This window comes from Maniola jurtina, chromosome 15 (assembly GCF_905333055.1).
Source record: "Maniola jurtina chromosome 15, ilManJurt1.1, whole genome shotgun sequence".
Lineage (NCBI taxonomy): Eukaryota > Metazoa > Arthropoda > Insecta > Lepidoptera > Nymphalidae > Maniola > Maniola jurtina.
Window position 1 is genome coordinate 8,403,741 of NC_060043.1, and position 9,412 is coordinate 8,413,152.

The following is a 9,412-nucleotide window of genomic DNA, read 5'->3' on the forward strand; positions in this document are numbered from 1 at the left end:
TGTAAGTTTCATCCAATCAATATACCTACTTAGTGGTTTTAAGAGATGCTGGCGCAAACAAACGGACGAAGTGATTATGTGAAGGAACGGAGACCTGAAACGAGAAACGTATGGTTGCCATATTTCAATTTAAATTACAACCATTTCGTTTTTGTTACGTAAATAAGGAAAAATGACGACGCCCGTGGCAGGAAATGTAAAAGAGAATAATAAATGTCGTTTATATTAATTTTTTATAGTAATTTCTTTCCTCTGTTGTAAAAGCTTGCGGTCAATCAAATTTAATTTTTTCTTGAAATCTGTTATTTTTTGCGACTAATAATAATTAATACTTGTGACATTTTGCCCGTGTTACAGTAACATTGTGAATTTAGTCGAACTTGTTTTGAGTCCACTTTTTCTGTTAACATCTTTACTTATTTTGATAACAGGTTAGCTATTGACTGCGATTTCATTCGTAGATAAGTAATCAAACTTGGAAGAGGTATAGCAGTTTAATTAAACTCCTTTCAGTGTCTACGCGGCAACTTCTCGATGCTAAATGTGGTAACTAGCCACGGCCGAACCTTCCTACTAGAGCAGACAAGAGATAATTTAAAAAATATTATAAATTCCCATATTAGCTGCGACAAAAATTGAATCCGAGATCTCCCATTATTAAGAAAATAGCGCTCAGCTATGAAGACACCTATAGGAGTTTGTCATATTGTCAATCACACCCCAAGAACGCTTTCATGAAAATTGACCGAATGGTTGGTTTAACGAAATGGTCGAAAAAGTTAGCAGACAGGCAAACAAACAGACAGACAGACACATTTTCTCATTTATAATAATAGTATGGACATGTATGGTATGGACTCAAGTATAGTCAACGACGACATATATCTACAGAATAAAAGATTTCTTCAAGTAAAGTAACCAGTAATGATACCAGAGAGCAAATATGAATGCAAATGTTACTGACGCACTGCTGGTCACCCAGTTTCACTATCCAGGTCAGCTTGAAAACATCACAAATTATACATATATACGACTCTACGTGCATTATGGGAACACTTAACGAGATAAATTATTATTATATACGTTTCGTAGTACTGCAGAACAAATATAACGTTGTAATTAATTTAAACATTAGGGACATTTTAGTAAACATATTTAATTTATCTACTATTTGATGTTGGAATTGCCAGATAGTACAGTCATATGGTGCTAAAAGAGGGGTTACCTGGACCCGACAGCTTGCGCTACAGCAAGCTGTCGTCCTTCCAGAGTCGTTGGTCAGAGCTCCGCTCCAGCCACTAGCGGCCTGGTCCAAGCACCCGGGACTACACTTTGTAATATCCTACACGTGACTGCAGCATGATGTCATATTGGGTGTCTCGATGGTAATGAAGTACAAACACGAAGTTTTGATGAACACCCCGTTTATTTAATATCTGTTCACACGGTCACTTGGATACTTGGTTTATACTGCGCAAGGGTAAGGGTTGATTCGTCCCGGAGTCTTATTCCGCAGTCTTTCTCTGAGGCCTGGCCGGCGGGCAAGAACGAGGTCCGCAGCCAGGGCAGAGGTTGAAGACTGAAGAATAGAGAACTGGTTGATTTTGTCCAAATGTATCGTTTTTATAGGCCCCTATAATGCTGATTGATGAATTATCATTACTGTCAATTTGGAAATAGCAAGTCAGCAATATGTGGCCTAGGCTAGGGTTATGACAGAACGTTATGTGATGGCCTCTTTGAAGTCAACTACGCGGCAAGTGAAACGGACGAATCAGCAAATTCAAATTTGCGCTTAGTACCGAAAGTACGGGGAGCCGCTGATACTTAAAAACGTACTGCGCAACGAAATGCAGCTATGTTCAGAGGGTCCATAAGGATTGACAATCACTCGACTTAGTGAACATTCTTATTCCAAATGAAGGTAAATGTTCCGCAACCCCATTTGACAGAGTGACGTTTAATTAAGGGTAAGTCAATTATATCAAGCAGAGGGAGTCAGGGAAATATATGGTATTCCATATTTCAATGTACAATTACTCCCGTTTGCATTTTGTTTCATAAATAAGGAAAAATTGCGTTATTAAGAACCAGAAATGGGAAGAAATTATCGTCGTAAATATTAATTTATTTAATTACGTTATTATGTCGTTACAATTTTCGGTTAGTTATTACTTTTTTACTAATAAAAATCACGACTTCAGTCTCACATAATTATTATTAAATTAGTAGGCGCATTTCGATATAAAAATAGAACTGAAATCCATAATGTTCACACTAAAATTTTACTCTAAGCTCTAACTCTAAGGTGATAACTACTTGCAGTTTTAAGTCAAATCAATTTGTTAGGAAAAATATTATGTCCATTTTAGTATCTATGTTATCAGATACCTACATTTGTTTTACATCACTTCACACATGGTTTATTCTGTATTTTGAGTAGAGTAGGAATTCCATAGAGCTTACATTAAATTTCAACGCGACGAGACTCGTAATAACCCTGGAGCCACGCCAACAATTTTGCACCACGTCCGCGTGAAAGTAAATTGTATGTCTGCATAATTTTTTGGCGCATTGACTTTGGCTGCTGCTTGTGTGGTATGTCGGCGGTTTTATTAACAATCAGATTTTCGTTTCAAAATTTACACCAATGATATTAAACCATAGATATGTTCACTTTACGCTGATGAGTTAGACAGAACATGCAAGACGCAGCATACCAGAGTTTAAGAAAAATAGCTATCTATGAATGTAAGCCAAGTGCGGCAGTGTTAAATTCTTCACTTGAGATGCCTATGGAAAATGTACCTATCTACTTCTTTTAATCGACTTCCAAAAAGGAGTGGTATTCACTTCGGCCTGTTTTATAATATCTGTATTATAAAAGACCGATCAAGTGCGAATCGAACTCGCACACGAAGGGTTCCGTACCATTGTGCAAGAAATAACACTTTTTGTTCCCACGCCTAACCCACCGTGCATTCGTGATCTTGGCTCCAACAGGACTAAGACACGACTAAGACACACAAATTTCACTCCCTTTTTACTCCCTTAGGGGTTGAATCCTCTAAAATCTTTTCTTTGTGGATGTCTACGTCATAATTGCTATCTGCATGCCCGATCCGTCCTGTTATTTTGAACCAGTCATTCAGTTGCTCAGCCAGTCAACTTTTCCTTTTTTATGTTAAAGTACTATTTAGATATTATGCTCTGATATCGAAAAGGTACCTACTTTGTCAAGTATTCTGTCGATTCTATTTCCGGGAGCGTTAACGATTTATTATCGACTTACTTCAGCTGATTTGCTCCCAGAGGCGATACGTTACTGTGTAGCTCAATAGGTAGCTGTTTATCACTGTTACGATTTCTTTTTTAATGGCACTACTTACTTTAATACACATGCCTATCACAATTCTTCGATAGATCCAAAAAATAAGAAAAGGAACAGTTCGCTCATGTACTTTTTGATTGCCTTTTTACACATCAATATGAAACAAAGGTATTAAATAAGATGAAGAAAAAACATTCGTCGAATGAGAACCATCTCTATTTTGAAGTAAATAAAAAATATTCTGAAGATTTTAGCATGATATTCAAACATCAATTACTAGGTACCATGCAGGCAAATTCACCGAGAGTATTTTACTAAATGATCAATTCAGAACAGTTAGGTATATTTGTTATAGATAGATTGAAAATTAATGAAGATCTTTATTTACATAGGCCTTCGATTCAATGTCTTTAACAATTCATAATCTAGATGATTGGGGCTAAATTGTATTTGAGTTGTGGGAAACAATAGTTTCGTAATTAGTATCAAAATTACATACAATTGGATCTAATATTCCAATAATGAAGTACTGTTATTAGGAGTAGGTATTGTGATTTTTAAAAGAAAAGGTCTTAATTTTATCATCACCTACTTACTGACATCACATCACCAAAATATCTGTCGGAAAGACTTGTAACTAACTCTAAACTATACTAAATAAGTTCTTTTTGATCCTTTGAGTTCTCTAATTATACTAACTTGGTGACGAATATAAACTTTATTTGACACTTTTAATTAAATAATCCCTCTAAGTTTGAAAGTTTCTTTGACTTAATTATTGTGATAGACTGTTGTTTAATCATTTTACCTAAAACCAAAGTTATTCTCTTGATTTACTTAAAGAGTTACCGTGAGTTTGCTCTGAAGAAACATTTACATAAAAACATGTTGAACAGTCTGTTTTCTGTCGGGGAGTCGAACTACGTTTGCATCCTCATTTAATTTGTTGACGAGTAACTTGTTTAAGATTTCAGCAAATCTTGAAATCTGTCAATGTATTTACCCATATTTTCGCAGTGCGATTGAAAATTCAAAAAAACTACGAATAGTTATGAAATTCGTCACAGGAGTACTATGACAATATTGAAAAAAATCATGCAGAAAATGATATAGGTTCTTAAAATTACTAATGTAACCTATATGTAAAATACCTAGGTACTAAGTAATAGTATAAAATAATAATATTTTTTTGTAAAATAAAAACATGATCCTTCTTAGTATACATATGATCCTTAAAATATTTTAATAAATGCTCACTTAAACTAAGCATTTAGTGGTCTTTATGGGGTATAAAAAGGTCTGAAAAATGGCAACCATACTTTATGCAAACCAGGCATCACTAATCGACGTCATCAATCAGAGCTTCTGGATCAACTGACGGACTTCCCCTCTCAACACAGCTTCCTCTTATATATTTACATCCATCCATATATTTACACGCACGAATAGGTAGGTATTATGTCTCATCAACCTTAAAACTGAACTTTCTGAAGATTCAATTTTATACGCATGGCTCTCTATGGCATGGTATATATTGTACGTTGATAGCACCAGAAACCTTCACAGAAGTTTGATAGAAGCAAGAGTTTCTTTGCGAAAGTCCATGAATACAAGAATTAACAAGCTTAATTCGCTATAATCGGCCAAAACAGACAAATCTGTGTGGTAGTGCCAGGATAAGCATGCAATACGCACTACCACCATATAAATCTTACCAGGTCATGCTCAGGAGATGTAGACTCCATAATGCGCGATTGTAAATATTTTGCAATTGTGCTATGTGGAGACTTTGCAAAGACTTTGTAAACTGTACATTGTAGAGTCTACAGCTCCTAAGGATGAAAAATGCTTACAGAAAATGTCTATTCATGCAACCTTCGGGTCCGCAGTATTATTTTCAGTAATAACGAAGAATCTCGCCGGCTGTTCCCATGAACGTTCCAAAATATTATACACGTGCCAAAAATTTATGTTGCTTAGAAAAGGTTCAAATCAATTTTAAGGTGATCGTATAACGGGAGACAACTAAACTAATTGTGTAGACACTTCAGCATCAATATTCGAAGCATTGAAGTATTGCTGGCACATTCTCGACTCGACCGATGCCTCTGACATCCCTCGCATTTACAGCGACGACTTGAATAGTTATTACAATATGGGGGGCATTCCGTACGAAAAAAATACAATAAAATGATATGATGATGATCAATGATGATGGTGAATGAAAATGCGATCACTATAATGTGAAACGATGCTGTGTGTTCACATCTAAAGTTCGCGCTGACATGGGTAATGTTTGCTAGCTCTGAATTGATTTACCCTAATCCGTAAACGTCACAGTTTTATGTATGCCGGAGTCACTATGCTGATAAAGGTAGTGGCGACTACAGGAATAAAATATTTCACTCTTTAATGCTTGTGAATATAAACGTTGAAGTCCCAAAGTAATTGGCATATTATGTGATAAATAGTGACATAGTAGATGATTCCAGCAACTTCATCTGCCAGCATTGATAAAGGTGTTCAAAAATCCTTTACTTCCCATTAATACCTAGTCACGACATGCATGGTACATTAAAGTCAAAATATACAGAAAAGATATACCTATTCGTAAGAACAACTACAAGTTAATGATATACCTATATTTCTAAATATTATTATTTGAAGAATAGAATAGAATAGAATAGAATAGATTTTTATTCAAATAAACTTTTACAAGTGCTTTTGAATCGTCAAATAATTTACCACTGGTTCGGAATGCCGTTCCTACCGAGAAGAACCAGCAAGAAACTCGGCGGTTGCTCTTTTCAATTGTGCAATTTACAATAATATTCTATACTATACAAGCAATTGCAGACCCGCGCATTGCTGGAGCGAGTCAAATCCATGCTTTTTTATCATTTACATAATCTTCGATTGTGTAATATGCTTTTGCCAGGAGCATACTTTTAATGGATTTTTTAAACTTTGGTAAAGGCAAGTCTAATATTGACTGTGGAATTTTATTATAAAATATTACACTCATTCCCACAAATGACTTTCCCACTTTTCTGAGGCGGAGCGTAGGAGTTGCGAGCTTATTACGATTTCTAGTTGGCCTGTCATGGAAATCACCGATTTTTTTGTAGCTGAGGATGTTTTGTCGTACAAAAATTATATTATTGTAAATGTATTGAGAAGCTACTGTAAGAATACCTATTTCCTTAAATTTCTCTCGTAGGGAATCGCGCGGTTTTAAATTATAAATTGCGCGTATTGCCCTTTTTTGTAAAACGAAAATTTTTCCAATATCTGCCGCTTTACCCCATAGCAAGATTCCGTAAGACATAATACTGTGAAAATAGGCAAAATATACAATTTTTGCAGTTTCCACGTCAGTTATCTGTCGAATCTTTCTAACAGCGTAAGCAGCAGAGCTGAGTTTGCCAGCAAGTGTTGATATATGGGCGTTCCATTGAAGCTTTGCATCTAAAGTTATCCCCAGGAACACGGTGGTCTCCTCTACTTTCAACATATCATTATTTATCATTAATTTTATGTTATTTGTCGTCTTGGTATTGGGCAGTGCGAATTCGACACACTTGGTTTTCTTTGCATTTAAAAGCAAATTGTTAACAGTAAACCAGTGAGTGACCTGCGATATGGCTCTATTTACATCGTCATAATTATTCTCATTTCTATCTAATTTAAAAATCAAAGACGTATCATCAGCAAATAGTACAATATCGCAAGTATTTTGGACAAAATATGGTAGATCGTTTATATATACCAAGAACATGAAGGGACCTAGGATAGAGCCTTGAGGAACACCCATTAATGAGGCTGATCCGGATGACTTCACATCATTTACACATACTGTTTGTATACGATCACTGAGATAAGACGCAATAAGACTAAGCGCAGTGTCTTTGACTCCATAATAGCTCAATTTAGCTAAGAGAGTCTCGTGCTCAACGCAGTCGAATGCTTTAGACAAATCACAGAAAATTCCAACGGCATTCTGTGAGTTCTCCCACGCATCGAATATATGCTTTAAAAGCATTGCGCCCGCATCGATTGTTGATCGTCCTTTAGTAAAACCATACTGCTCCGAGTGAAGTAATTTATTCAAGTTAAAGTGCAAGAGCAGTTGGTTGAGCATAATTTTTTCAAATATCTTGCTAAAAGTCGGCAAAATCGAAATTGGCCTGTAATTATTTGGGTCACTTTTACTGCCCGATTTGAAAAGAGGAATCAATTTACTGTATTTCATAAGATCTGGAAAGGATCCTGACTCTACGGACTTATTAAAAATTAGAGCAAGATATGGAGCAACAATATCAATAATATTGCTGATTACTTTTACTGATATCCCCCATAAGTCTCCTGTTTTTTTGTACTGTAAAGATTTGAATACCTTAATAATATCATGTGGGGTAATTTGTTCAAACTTAAATAGTACACTGCACTCAGAAACATTGCCCCTAAGAAGATTATAGGCTTCTGTTGGCGACGAGTTAAGGGAACTAGTAGTGGTAACTGGGATGTTTCGGAAAAAGTCCTCAAATGTCTTTGCAATTTCTATGTCAGAGTCAGTAATGTGATTGTTAATTTTAAGTTCCAATTTATTATTATTTTCCATTTTATGTTTCCCAGTTTCATCTGTGATGATTTCCCAAGCTGCTTTTATTTTATTATCTGAATTAATAATTTTTCGTTTTATGTGAATTGACTTAGCTTGTATGCAAACATTTCTAAATAATTTTGAATAATTTCTTACATATTGAACAAAGGCTGGAGTAAAATTATATTGCTTTTCTGCATACAAGTCAAACAGCTTATTCCTACTTTTATAAATGCCAACAGTAGCCCACTCACTAAATTTAAGATTTTTAAACAATCTTTTTTCTATGATTTTAAAAATAGAATTAAATTGGGAATTTATTAAGTTAAAAAAAGCATTATACAGTTCATCCGGACCACCCTGTGTAAGGTCAAGTGAAGGTAAGGTGAATAAAATATTATGTTTGAATTGCTTTACTTTTTTAGTAGTGACTGGCCTATACTTTACTACTTTTATTGTATTTAGTTGACAGCTGGGAACAGATATCATTTGTCCACAGTGGTCGGATCTAAGATTGGTGATAATGGATTTTTTAATAATTTTACAATCACCAAAAATGTTATCAATACAAGTAGCTGAAGTTGCAGTTACACGTGTGGGCTCAACAAAAATGTTTTCTAAATTAAAACTTTTAAATAAGTTAAGTAATCTATCTGTAAAGGAGGTGTGAAGTAAAATATCAATATTAAAGTCTCCACAAATCAATAATTTTTTTGATGACCTACATATCCGCCTCAGTGCCTCCTCCATGACGTCCTCAAACAGAGAAAAGTCACCTGAAGGAGGTCGGTATGCGCAAACTATAATATATCGCTCCAGCTCAACACAGGACAGCTCAATAGTGCGTTCGACCGAAAGATTAAGAATGTCTTTTCGTTCCTTGTAATTAATGTTGTTGCGGGTTATTATCATAGATCCTCCGCGAATAGCCTTCTTTCTTGTGAACGCACTTGACAATGAATAATTTCCAAGATTGACAATTAATTGATAACTATTGAGCCAATGCTCAGTAAGGCATAGAATATCAATATCTAATTTTTTTATAAAAAGTTCAATTTCATATTCTTTTCCAGACAAGCCCTGTATATTTTGGTGTACAAGATTAATAATACAGTGCTTGTCTGTTGTATCACTACTTAGTTTTAAATTTTGGCTATCTTTGCCGGTGAGGCTCTGTATGTTTTGATGTACAGTATTCATTTTACAGAGCTCCTCCGTTGTCTTACTATCTAGTTTAAACAAGCAATAGGGTCCCTAATAGTACATAAACTATTGCTTGAGTCAATAATAGAAATATTAGTACTAGAAGTACTCGAGTCAATACAAAGAATATTAGTACTAGAAGTACAGTTTGTAAAAGTGTCAAAAGACTTAGTTACAACACTTGTAACTGGCTCCTTTAAATTATATGCTAATAGTGACGCTATCCTTGTCTTACATTTTCTCGGAAGATACATACTATCACCGATCAATTGAAA